We start from the raw sequence: 14966 nt of genomic DNA, 5'->3' as shown, positions 1-14966 counted from the left end.
GCCAAAACAATCCTTTATGGAGGAAAATATTATATTAAGTATTAAAATATACCTATAGTTTTTTATAAAAATATCTGTTATTCAATTTAAAAATAATGAAGTAAGCATAAGAATTGGCCAAAAACAACAAAAAAGGAAACCTGGAATATAAACTATTCTATAGGACATCCATATATTGAAGCCATTTTTGTAGACATTAAAATAACTCTTAAGTATGTGCAAGAAAATAACATAAACTTGGTGAATTTTGACAGAGAAATAGAAACTTTAAAAAAGTCAAATGAAAGTTCTCTACTGAAAAATAAAATAAGTAAACTTTAAAAATTCATGGATAATTTTAACAGACTCTACAAAGTTTAAAAGAATTATAAAGTTGAAAATGGAATGAATAAAATAGAATGAATGAATAAAAATCTCTAGAGAAAGGATAAAATTAAAGAAAAAGCATATAAAATACATGGAAAACAGTGAAGTGGTCTAACATATTAGTGACTGAACTCTCAAAAAGAAAGAAAAAAGAGAATGGGGCAAAAGCAATGTAGAAGAGAAAAATGAAAAAACTGTCTTAAAACTGATAAAAGACGTCAAGCCACAGTTTTAACAAGCAATTAAATTTCAAAGCAAATAAATATGAATAAAACTTGTACTGGGCATAACATATATATATTATTGCTGAAAAGCAAAGACAGAGAAAACACACTAAAAGCATGCAGAGCAAAAATGCACATTACCTAAAAATGAGAACTATCAGCCACAGTTAGATTGACAGCTAAGACCTCAGAAAGAAAAGAAGAAAAGGAAGGAAGAAAGGAAAGAAGGAAGGAAGGAAGGGAGGGAGGGAGGAAGGAAAGAAGGGAGGGAGGAAAAGTAAAAGAAACAAAAGTCACATAAGTATTGAAAAATATCTTCAAATGTTAAAAAAAATTAGACCTTAGAGTTACATGTCTAGTGAAAATAAACTTTCAAAATAAAGATGAAATACAGTTGTATTTCACAAGAAAAAACTGAAATAAGTGGTCAGCAGCAGGTTCACAATAAAGGAAATAGTAAAGTGAATTCTGCCAGCAGAAGAATAGTATCCCAGTGAGAAGACTGTGCAGTATGGTTATGCATGCATTGCCTAAGTAAGGTCTTTGTGTGAACATATGAAGAAGTAGGCAACCTCATTAGTGATCGAGGGCATGTGGATTAAAAACACAACTGGATACCATAATACTCACAAGAGAAGAGCTAAATTTAAAAGCCGTGTTCTTTATTATGTTGAGGTAGGTTCCCTCTATGCCTATGTTCTGGAGAGTTTTTATCATAAATAGGTGTTAAATTTTGTCAAAAGTTTTTTCTGCATCTATTGAGATTACCATATGGTTTTTATCCTTCAGTTTGTTAATATGGTGTATCACATTGATTGATTTGTATATATTGAAGAATCCTTGCATTCCTGGGATAAATCCCACTTGATCATGGTATATGATCCTTTTAATGTGCTGTTGGATTCTGTTTGGTAGTTTTTGTTGAGAATTTTTGCATCTATGTTCATCAGTGATATTGGTCTGTAATTTTCTTTTTTTGATATCTTTGGTTTTGGTATCAGGGTGATGGCAGCCTCATAGAACGAGTTTGGGAGTGTTTCTCCCTCTGCAATTTTTTGGAAGAGTTTGAGAAGGATCGGTGTTAGCTCTTCTCTAAATGATTGATAGAATTCGCCTGTGAAGCCATCTGGTACTGGACTTTTATTTGTTGGAAGATCTTTAATTACAGTTTCAATTTCATTACTTGAGATAGGTCTGTTTATATTTTCTAATTCTTCCTGGTTCAGTCTTGTAAAATTGTACATTTCTAAAAATTTGTCCATTTCTTCGTGGTTGTCCATCTTATTGGCACATAGTTGTTTGTAGTAGTCTCTTATAATCCTTTGTATTTCTGCAGTGTCAGTTGTGATTTCTCCTTTTTCATTTCTAATTTTATTGATTTGCATCCTCTCCCTTTTTTTCTTGATGAGTCTGGCTAAAAGTTTATCAATTTTGTTTATCTTCTCAGAGAATCAAATTTTCAAATATCATAAATTTATGCTTATATGTGGAATCTAGAAAAATGGTACAGATGAACCTATTTGTAGGGTAGGAATAGAGATGTAGACATAGAGAATGGACATGTGGACACAGTGGGGGAATGGCAGGGTGGGACGAATTGGGAGATTAGATTTGACATAAATACAGTACCATGTGTAAAATAAGTAGCTAGTGGGAACCTGCTGTGTAGCACAGGGAGCTCAGCTTGGTGCTCTGTGATGACCTAGATGGGTAAGGTGGGGGGTTAGGAGGGAGGTCCAAGAGGGAGGGGATACAGGTATGCATACAGCTGATTCACTTCATTGTACAGCAGAAACTTACAAAACATTGTAAAGCAATTTTACTCCAATAAAAAAAATTAAATAAAATAAAAGCTATTGTCATCCAAGCAAATTAATTAATTAAATACAAGCCATGTTATAATGGCTTATCTAGATAAGCATATATAGATAGGAAAGTAGATAGCTAAATAGATAATAATACAAATATATAGTGTGTTAGCAATGATGTGGAACAAAATATTAACTTTCAAACACTGCTTGTAAAAATAAAATTTGTTACAAACTATTATGGTAGTATGTAACAAAGCTGAACATACTGTAAGACCTAAAACTGTACTTAATGCAAAAATTTGCATATAATTACAAAAACACATGTAAAACATGTTCAGTACATTTTATTCATAATGGCTTCAAACTGGAAGCAAATTAAATGTTTATCAAAAGGTAATGTAGTAATAGCAATGAACCACTGCATGAAAAATATAGGCAAATCACACAAAGAAAACATAACACTAAGCAAATCAGAGCTGAATACGGCTTATTATTAGATTCCATATATATAAAGTTCAAAGGAAGCAATACTAATCTGTGGTGATAAAATTCAGGAGAGTGGTTACCTTTAGGAGGAAGGTGGGGAGCAGCTGTATGGGTGTTAAGGTATTGGTAAGAAACTTTGTGACCTGAATAGTGATTACAAGACTGTGTTCACATTTTGAAAATTTATAAGGAAGTACATTTTTTAATTTTTTAGCCTTTCTATATGTGTTTTATTCTTTAGTGAAAAGAATAATAAAACAATCATAGCTTTTATAGAAGAAGCTGCTGGTTTCTAACTGTCCTAAATATGAGTGGCTTTTAAAATAAATATTCATTTCTTTTTAACAAAATATGTAGTAACTTTAAAGTATCCTTCATTAGTCATGCATGCCTTCCAAAGGTAAGATAATACTTTGACTTATATAATGAGGCTAGATTTCTTTCCTACTATAAAAATGATGAGGAATGGGATGTTTTCTATGGTGCTGACAGTCTACGAAGACTAATTGCAGCTCATAGAATCTTGAGACCATGAGTTAGATTATAAGAATAATCTTTTAAAAATATATATAACCACATACATTCCCAAAACTTATTAGACTGAGATCTCAAGAAAGGATGAGAAACATTTCATCTCTAAAATAAATCAATTCATACTCTTTTAGTTCTGGTTAAGTGAAATCACAAGGGTAAATTCATTTGGAAATTATTACTCTTTCTTCAGCAAGTGGTGTAGCAAAAAACAAAACAAAACAGAAAAAATAAAAACAAACAAAAACGGAAACCTAACCTTTGGTTAAGGAATTAAAAAGAGTCAATTCATAACACCAATACAACAATTATTAATAAGATATATGTCATGTGCATCAGAATATAATGGTGAAGCTTCCATGATTGCTATTCTCTAGTAAGAACTCCTGTGCACAAAGATGTGTCACATGAGGCAGTGTGAATTAAAGGCTGCTCTGGAAGCCCTAAAAGACATTGGGAGCACAGCGTAAAATAAGATTTCTTTAGATATAAAGAATAAAGCTATTTCAGAAGTGTTTGCATTTTAGTTGGATTTTAAGAGGATAGTAGATTTTAAATAGGAAAAATTAGAAAGCATTCACTATATTTTGGAGAAAATGACTCAACACATTCTTTAAAATGGGCAAAAATCATTAATTTTCTAAAGTTTGCATTATATTATGATACATGCTTTTACTATTTAGAAAGGAATTTGTACATTAAAATGATACCATTATTTTTGTTATTTATAAAAGCAAATAGTTTTAGATACAAGTTGTACATATATGGAATATTGATTATAAATCTTGGTGAATAGAGAAAAGGTAAGAGTCAGGTAAAATCTATGTATTCAGACTTGGAAGTATCTCCTTTTTGCTAAAAGTCTTCATTTAATGGTAAAACTTAGATTATTTATAAATACTGGTAGCCACAGCTTATACCTAATTAGCAATGTAATGTATTAGTTAAGATAATGTTATCTGTTACAACAAACAAATTAAATGTGGTTGACCCCTGAATAACAAGGGTTTTAACTGTGTGGATCCACTTATATGAGATTTTTTTCAGTAAATGTGTACTACAGCTACTACATGATCTGCAGTTGGTTGAATCTGAGGATGTGGAACAGTGGATAAGGAGGGCTGACTATAAAGTCATAGACAAATTTTCAGCTGCCCGAGAGTTGTTGCTCTTCATCCCCATGTTATTCAAGGAGGGAGAGAGAGAGTCTTCAAACATGATAAAAGTTTTTCTTTTTTTTCCTCATAAGTCCAAAATGCTAGTTCCTTATTAACTGTTGGGTTTTCTCTAATTTTGTGTGTGTGTGTTTTTCTTTCTTTCTTTTGCATTATTTCTTGGGGGCTCGGGCACAAGCTGCTTCTGTATTTTTTCCATCTTCAATGTGTGACTTCCAAAATTTCTCCATTATCATTGATATCAAGCTTACTTGGAAGAAAAAACTTGGAAGGTCATTCATAGAGGGTTTTGATGGACCTTAGTATGAAATGACATATGGTACTTCCACTCTCTCTCCATTGATTCCAGTTCAACTACATGGCCACATCTTACTACAAGGATGGTTGGGAAATGTAGTATAGCTCTGTGTCCTTAGCAATGATAAAGAAGATTAGTAATTACTTAGCCAGTTTACATGGTAATGAATTACATTCATTCATTCTCTTGGGCAGATGTGTCAAGTGGCTAGAGTTGTCATAAGCATTGTGCTAGGTACATAAAATATGCAAGACAAGTATAAGTCATAATGCTTTCTGTTTAATAGCTTATAATGTAGTTGAGGAAGAAAATATATAAAAATTGAGATAACAAGTTATCATAACATATAATTTAAAATTTCCAATTAAATGTAAAATGATCAGGATTTTACATGTTCAAAGAAAGAAGACCAATTTGTTTGGATTGTTTTATAGTAAACCTAAATAGTATGTGTTTGAGGTCAATAGGAGTGAACATATTTGAAAAATAGTAATGTTTAGCTAGGATAGAAGACCACTTAAGTGAAGAGACTTTGAATGCCATTCTGAGGTATATAAAATTGTCCCTATAAGCAAGGGAAATGTAAATGTTATTGAGCAGTAAACTGGTACAAAAATATTGCAGATTAGAACAAATTGAGAAATAAGAAGGTGCTATGTTCTGAATGTTTGTGTCTTTCCAAAATTTATATGTTGAAAATCTAATATCCAAGGTGATGGTATTAGGAGGTGGGGTCTTTAAGAGGTGGTGAGGTCATGAGGGTGGAGTCCTCATGAATGGAATTAATGTCCTTAAAAAGGAGGCTCCAGAAAGATCCCTTGCTCCTTCCACTATGTAAGGACCCAATGAGAAGTCTGTAACCCAGAGAAGAGCCCCAACATAACTGTGCTGTCAACCTGATCTCAGACTTCCAACATCCAAAACTTTGAGAAGTAAAGTTATGTTGTTTATAAGCTATGCAGTCTGTGACATTGTATTATAGCAGCCTGAACAGACTAAGATAGAGCAGTAACCTGATAAAAAGAAGATTGTTATTTGTAACAAGTTGAAAAATAGCAAGGAGAGTGACTTCAATAAAAATCATGGTAATTGCTACCAGTTACTAAGATATTCTGTGGACTTTGCCTTATGGCTACAAAAGGAGTCTAAGTGGTATTAGAGACTATAAAAGGAGTCTAGGTGAAACGTGATTTGCAAAGGAAAACATATTTGAAAAGAGAGTTAACAATGTGAAAAAAAACTTTAAGGGGAATATCATTATTCCATTATATATGAATATAACATATGTGTTATATATATATATTTGACATATATATGAAATAAAGATGATTTGACAGTCCCCACTTAAATGCATCATCAGTACTGACCTGTGTCCAGCTTGAAAAGTACTAGCTGCTTTTCAAGGATAAATTATCAGAGTCAGAAAAATAAGAAAAGTAGTAGTGTTAAATTAAATACGAACCAGTAGAATGCACTGTCAAACAGAACTTTAGTTTGCATTAGTATAGGGTTCAAAGAGCAATCAAGAGTTTGATTATTTCATTGGAGTTCAAAACATAAGGCTTAAATGAATCCAAATCAAAACCACAATGAGATATCATCTCACACTTGTCAGAACGGCCGTTAACAAAAAGACAAGAAATAAATAGTATGGGCGAGGATGTGGAGAAAAAGGAACCTTCGTACACTGTTGGCGGGGTTGTAAATTGGTGCAGTATTACTATGTTAAACAGTATGGAAGTTCCTCAAAACATTAAAAATAGCACTACCATATGATCCAGCAATTCCACTTCTGGGTAGTTACCTGAAGAAAACAAAACATGAATTCAAAAACATATATGTGTCCCTATGTTCATTACAGCATTACTTAGGATAGCCAAGATATGGAAGCAACTTATGTGTCATGAATAGGTGAATGGATAAGGAGGGGTGGTATGTATATACATACAATGGAATATTACTTTGCCATAAAAAAGAATGATGTCTTACCATTTAAGACAACATGGATGGACCTAGAGTGAAATAAGCCAGACAGAGAAAGACAAATACCATATGATTTCACTTATATGTGAAATCTAAAAAATAAACAACAACAACAAGAACAAATGGAACAAACAGAACAAAACAGAAATGGACACATAGATACAGAAAACAAACAGGTAGTTCCCAGAGGGTTTGGAGGTGGTGGAATGAGTGAAATAGATGAGGGAGATTAAGAGGTACAAATTTCCAGTTACAAAGTCAATGAGTCATGGGACTGATATGTATAGCCTGGGAAATATAGTCAATAACATTGTAAAAATAAATAAATAAGCAAGCACATAAATACATAAATAAAGTTAAGTAACAGGTGTCTCAAAAACATAGACAGTTATGAATATGTTTTGGTATATTTTTGGAGGCAGAATATGTCATTTGAATCATGTATTCCTGTCCTTGCTTAACCAGTACCCAGCAAAGTGTTTTTTTCTAAGAAATTCAACTCACTCCTTCAGTTGTACAATAACCTATCCTTTGTATTTAGTCATAATGCATTAATTCTACAAAACACATTGAAAACTTGCTTTTGTCCAGCAGGACAACACATAATTTTTATATCATGCCCCACAGATATGTGAATCTCTATGGCTTTGGCGTGTAACAATCCAGAGTGCTTTCTATTATATATGAAATATATGTTGTGTGGATATGTACTAATATATTCCACCTGCTTTTTCTCCTATGATGTGCTATTCCTTCAAAGATGCCTCTGTTACATCTACCATTCAGAACACAACATCTAAAACTCTAGAAACATACTGATTACAATCCTACCATGTCAGAATAGGACACTGCATTTACAGGTAAGTCAGTTCAGACAAGAACCTGGAAAATAAGAAAAATGTAAGAATATAATAATGAAGGATTATGCAGATATGAGGAAAGTTTCTTGAAGTTTTTCAAAATGTACATATTTGTAAGCTGCTATGATTGCTGAACACCTTCTGTAGGGTGTCTCGCTGTACTTTTATACACTTAATTTTAACCTAAGAATACTTCTAATAAATATTTCATCCTGGTTATCACTCAAAAAACACCAGGTGATTATGCCAATCACATGGAATTCTAAATACGAATTTATGATCTGACAACTATTGACTGTTGATTCTCTCTCCTAGAGAAGAACATAAGCACTCTTTAAATACTGAATATAATAACAGTTAAGAAAAATAATTTATAAAATGATAGGGGAAGCATCACGTGAGAAGGTCACCTGAAATGTGCTAAGTGATTAAACTTTGGAAATGGCATATTCTAGGCCCCAAGATTTACACACCACCTCTAAATCAGGTAATCATATTAAATCAGGTTGATTGCACCCAAGGAGATTCCTGGGATTGTCCGCTACTTTGGAACTAAAATAAAACCTGGGAAGATGATCAGTAGGTTTGTGTTACAACAAGAGTTTGTTCATTTCATTTCACTTCTTGAAATACTACCCAATAGATAAGGCAGTTATTCCTAAGAAAGAAATGCCATTACTTGTTTCATATTAACATTAACTGACATTATTTCCTTAATAATTTCAGCTCATTATTGACTGTCATGTCAATTTATACCAGCTGAATTGAACCATTATATGTCTTTTGATGAATAATTAATAATCTAAAATCTTTAATTCTCATTTTACATTAAAAATCACTTTAAACTACCACAGAGATCATTTAAACATTATGTATCTTAAAAATGATACAGTATTTGAAACATGGCATATAATATACTTATTATATTCAGTATAAAGTTATACATTTTTATGGTTTGCAATTAATTTTAAATTACCACTATTGTGCACTTAAAAATGAGTCACACCATGAAGAAACTAAAGGTAAAGAGCAGATCAAATATATTTTTCTTTGAAATAGAAAAATGTTTTATATACTAAGCTCTGCTTTTAGTCTTATCTTGATTGTAAAATTTTGCTAATTAGAAAAGAAAGAAGATATTAGGTGAACAAAAAATTTTAATATTTTAAATCTTCTGATTTCTGAGTGTCAGACTTACTATTCATATGAAAGCTTTCTTTTCACTTATTTTAATATTTTCTTAATTAAAATTATTAACCTAATAATGAAACCAATGTATTTTGAATCACAAATAGACACCAAAGAAGATCCAAATACAAGCACAGCATAAGTATAATTATAATTTGGCAATAATTTTAAGTGTTTAAGAACAAATTATAAGAATGTCATTAAAGAATAAAATGCACCCTCTAGTTACAGTTTAAAACTTCCCAGATTAATTGTACGGTTGTAAGAGAAGTTTACAATGTTCCTATGATTTGGAGCTTTTGGTTAGAATAAAAATAGGAATGCATTAATGCTTCAGGCTTTCCAGAGAAATGCTAGTGTTAGCAATATGTATATTCCTGCCAAGACACGGATGGTGTGAGTCATCATGTGTAATGACTGATGTGTCACTTTGTCAGTCAGATATCATCCAGCCTGAAAGTGGAAGCACTGAAGTCCTTGGCAGTGACAGCTGTGTTTCTATATAGAATACTGTGAAGCTGGGAGGTGTGAGTGAGACAATAAGAAACAGATCGCCTCAATGTTAGAATCCTTTTCTTTATGACATAAGACTTTCAGACTTCATAGAATAAAACTCAACTCAAAGAAATACTTTTGAATTGTGTATTATTAACCAACTCATTTAAAAATATGTATATATGGGGCTTCCCTGGTGGCGCAGTGGTTGAGAATCTGCCTGCCAATGCGGGGAACACGGGTTCGAGCCCTGGTCTGGGAGGATCCCGCGTGCCGCGGAGCAACTGGGCCCGTGAGCCATAATTACTGAGCCTGCGCGTCTGGAGCCTGTGCTCCGCAACAAGAGAGGCCGCGATAGTGAGAGGCCCGCGCACCGCGATGAAGAATGGCCCCCACTTGCCACAACTGGAGAAAGCCCTCGCACAGAAACGAAGACCCAACACAGCCATAAGTAAATAAATAAATTAATTAAAAAAAAAAATTAAAAAAAAAAATATGTATATAAAAACTTGGCAAAGAATAGACAGGTAACAGAAAAGACTTAACCTAATACCACTAATTGTTTCCTTTCTAGAAATACAAAACCTTTATAAAACCATTATGTTTTGCTTTACAACTCAACATGGTAATTGTGAAAAAAAATAACATAAAAATGACACATTAAAGGATAAGTTCAGTGTTGTAGGAAATCACAGTTTGTCATATATATTTTAATCTTCCTTGGGGTTCTGTGGCAAATTAACAATGGCCTTTGCAGGTGGGACAGATGATAGATATTTGAAACTCTTCTCAGAGATGGGGAATAATACTAAGTTTTTTCATTTAAAGTAAATATCGTTATAAATTATTTGTGTTATGCATGTATTTATATTAATTTGTATTAATATATTACAATTATACACACAATTATATTTGTGTTATGCATGTATTTATTATTAAATTTTTTAAGATCTGAGAGGAGTTTATAAAGATCCCAGTAACAAAATCTTTTAAACTCAAAATAATTATTGATTCCAAATAAAATATGATAAGCAATTAAGACAAATGTCAGAAAAAGTAATCTAAGAATGTATTGACTGTGGGTTTCACCTGAGTCAGAATGGAAAGTTTTTACTAAAAGTTGGCATTCTTCTTCAACACTTATTCCAAAACCAAGTACACCTCAATATTTGTCTTGTGATATTAGTTGGCTTTGGTGAGAAACCAACTACACACACACACACACACACACAGAGAGAGAGAGAAAAAGATATTTGGATTGGTAAGAACAATAGTTTAATGTTCACTTCCAGAGGATATGTGTACTTAGTTTCTTCACAGGGGTTTTAGATGCATTTTGCTGACTTTGTTCTCACAAGTAATTGTATGAAAGAGAAATTAAATCCCATGATAAAAAATATTTGAGGACTTTCCTGGCAGTCCAGTGGTTAAGACGCCGCGTTTCCAATGCAGGGGGCGTGGGTTTGATCCCTGGTCAGGGAACTAAGATACCACAATATTGTATATTAACGCATGTATGTGGAATCTAGAAAAATGGTATATATGATCTTATTTGCAAGCAGAAATAGAGACACAGACGTAGAGAACAAACATATGGATACCAAGGGGGAAAGGGTGGGGTGGGATGAATTGGGAGATTCGGATTGATATATATACACTACTATAATGAGACCCTACCGTATAGCACAGGGAACTCTAGTTGGTGTTCTGCGCTGACTTAAATGGGTAGGAAACCCAAAAAAGAGGGGATATATGTATATGTATGACTGATTCACTTTGCTGTACAGCAGAAACTAACACAACATTGTAAAGCAACTATACCCCAATAAAAAAAAAATATTTGAAATGATATGAAGTTGAGAGAAACTAGAATAAACAGAAATGGATTTTAAACTCTGTTTTCACAAAAGTTGCTAAATGATTAACTTAAAACAGAAAGAGACAGTCATTTCAAGAGAATAATCCAAATTATTATGCAAAAAATGTCTTCAGACTAGAAATCAGCACATTTCATATAGAATGTGACATATTTGGGGAGTGCCAGAATGAATCTTTTGCTTATTTTATTCTTCAGTTATCTGTTGTGGGATGGAGTAAATACTTGCCTCCTCCTTTCTTCTCATGAACCTTTAGGTCATTGGTTCTCAATTTTCCTGTGCATCAGAATCACCTAGAGGACTTAAAAGACTGATTGCTGGTTCCACACCCAGAGATTCTGATTCAGTATATCCAGGATGGATCTATATTTCAACAAGTTCTCAGACGTCCGTGATGCTCTTGGTCAGGCAACAACCTTTGAGAGCCATTACTCTAGAGTAATGATTCAAACTGCATGTAGGATAGAAATTTTAAAAGAAAACAGTGGAGAAGGGAGTATTTCAAAGTGAAATAGGAGCCACCTGAAACAGTTCCCACTGGCCAAAGGTAGAATAATTTAAGCAACAAAAATAAAGTAGTCTTGGATTATAACCCAAAGTATAAAATACTGATGAGTCCATACTGATATGAAATAATTGTATAAGTAAATAATTGAAGGAAAATAGAAAAATCTGTGCAGAATTCCAAATAATTTATATAGATAATCCCCTCTTGAGGAGATAGAGTATAACTCCCCATCCTTAAGTGTGGGCTGTACATAGTGACTTGCTTCCAAAGAGGAAAGTGTGAAAAAGAGGAACTTTACAGTGGAAAAACCTGTCAAACACTATCTGTCAAGTGATCAATGTTAACATCATGTCAACATGATGTCATGTTGACAGTATGTATACTTGATATAATGTGGTGAAAAAGTCACTTTACTCCACATCTTCCTCTCAAAAACCCATAACCCCACTCTAATCATAAGAAAAAAATAGGACAAATTGCAAATGAGGACATTCTAAAAACTCACTGAATCCTCAAAGTTGTCAAGGTCAAGCTGTCATCCAAAACAAGGAAAGTCTAAGAAACTGTTAATAGCTAAGATGAACTTAAGGAGAAATGAAGGCTAAATGTACATGTGGAACCATGAGTAAGATTCTAGAGCGCCAAAAGGACATTTGGTAAAAACTAAGGAAATCTGAATAAAATGTGGATTTTAATTAATAACAATGTCTCCATCATTAATTAATTAATTGTGTTGGTTAACTGTGACAAACATGCTATAGTAATGTTAACATATAAATAATAGGGGAAACTGGATGTGGTGGTATATGGAAATCTGTACTATTTTCACAACTTCTCCGTAAATCTAAAAGTATTATCGAACAAAAAGTGAATTACAAGAAAAAAACAAAAACAGTGAGGATGGAAATGGTTAAGCAGTTGGGAGACTGGGAGAAACATGTTACCATGTCTATAGGCTTTTTGGTTTTTATAAGAACAAAGTTTCTAGACACACACACACAAAACAGAGAGAGATGAAGCCTGGAGAGACAGATAGACACAGAGAGAGAAGGGTGAGGTGAGTCTCACTGGACTATTTTAATGGGTTTTTAGCTGTTTCCCAAAATCTATTTTCTTTTCAGTTAAATATTCAGACTTTCCCCATTGAACCCATACATTTTAAAGAAACTGATATCCTCATGGTTCAAGGATTGGGGCATGTGGCTGATGTGGCTGAAGCCTAAGACAATTTGCTGAAATTCATCATCAGAGCCACAGATACTGATAAGTATGGGATCCAATTCAGCACATCAGTCTGAACAAGACTGATACTGAAGGCTTCTGGGGAAGAAAAATCTACTGAATATATGGTAGACAGACATGAAATCTGGAATGACTGTTGCAAATTTCCCAACATAATGGAGTCCAGCCTTTGGATAAAACTACTGAAAAAGGGAAGGAGAAAGAAATAAAGAGAGAGAGAGAGAAAAGAGTGAATGAGGGAGGGATGCAGAGAGGAAGGAGAGAGAAAGAGAAAGAAAGAAAGAGAAAGAAAAGAAATATGAGAGAGAGAAAGAGAGGAAGGAAGGAAGGGACAGAGGGAGGAAGGGCAAGCAGTGGGAATAATAATAATACTAAGTTAGTGATAATATTATCCTATTGCTTAAACCAAACAACCCAGAGGCTTTTCTACCTCCAGACTTCACAGATACCTAGGCTAATAAATTTACCTTACAGTTTAAATTAATTTGAGTTAGAATTTCTATTACTTGTGACTGGAAACATTATAATTGATAAAAAAAATATGAAAATGTACTCCACAATAAACATAGATCAACTTAACATATTTTAATAGACATACAATGATTTGAAATGTGTTTTTAAAGAACAACAAGTGATATAGCATTTAACTAATCTAGGTAACATACACGTTAAATTTCACTGGCACTAAAATGTGGAAATACCCTTGTTATGGAAATTTTGTGACTAGTAATAGATTTTATTTGCTTTGCTGCAAATAAATATGTATTGTACTTCATCTTCCTATCTCTCCTTAATTTTTAGGTAAAAAATTTCAAACTTTTGCATTGACCTGTTAGCCATTTAACCCTATTATTTTGAGAAACTTCAAAAGCATTTTAAATGTTGTGATAATATTCTTAAAATTAATTACATAATTTATAAAGTAATGACCAAATCAGTCACTAAATTATTTTGAAAGATAACCAAATAAACTATATTTAAAAATAGAAGATTTTTCCAATTATCATCAGGATCCAGAAACTAGGAGAAGGCTTATTATATTAAAAAAATGGCAAGGACAACATCATAGCAGAAGATTCAGCTGTGTGCCTAAGATGATATATTGAATGATTTGAAATTTTCAGTGGTGAGAAAATATCCCCTTAACAGGTATCATTAACTTAGGATATTTCAAGGAGGCCTGATATGAGTTGGGGACCTTGAGGAAAGGAGCACCAACGCAAATCAGTCCCTGAAGACAATGGATTTAATTAAAGTTCACGGAAAAATGTCCCTTAACTAAAGCGCAAGCAGAGCTAAGCGAAATCATAGTAAAAGCTGCTGAAATAAACACTCATGTTCTTGCAGGATACTGCCAAATATCTTTCCCTGAAAAATAGTTGGACATGTAAAATGACTATGAGTCCTTAGGATTGTTTGAAACTGGATGCTTTGCACACACCCTCACTTGGTGAAAAGCAGGAAATAGCAGCCACCCTGGATGCACCTCCTTCTCTAGTGTAAGTGTTGGAATCAGGAGAAGTGCCTCTCCTGTCTGATTCCGTCAGTCTTGGTGCTTTGGGAATCATACCTGTTTCTTTCATCAGAAGAACTAGGCACAGTTTATCGGTGGCTGGTAAAGAGACCTATATCATGATTTAGAGGGTTCCGAGGCTCTAGAGAATGCTTTGCCTTTCTGCACTGAGTTCACGTTTGGAACTGCAAAAAAGCAAAATGATATAGCCATTCATTTTTCATTTCATTTTCCTGCTTCAATTCAGATTGCAGCATGCCAATAAGTAGAGTCTGACATCTCTGGCAAGCACTTCAGGCATTTTGTAATGTGGACAAAAGTGCAACAGTGTGTCTCTTAGAAAATCGTTGGCTTTGCTTATCACCTTCTTAGCTTTTCTTGAGCAGAGACGCTAACACCTGAATATAAA

Source organism: Balaenoptera musculus, chromosome 4 (genome assembly GCF_009873245.2).
Source record: "Balaenoptera musculus isolate JJ_BM4_2016_0621 chromosome 4, mBalMus1.pri.v3, whole genome shotgun sequence".
NCBI classification, from domain to species: Eukaryota; Metazoa; Chordata; class Mammalia; order Artiodactyla; family Balaenopteridae; genus Balaenoptera; species Balaenoptera musculus.
Note: the sequence above shows the minus strand (reverse complement) of the source record.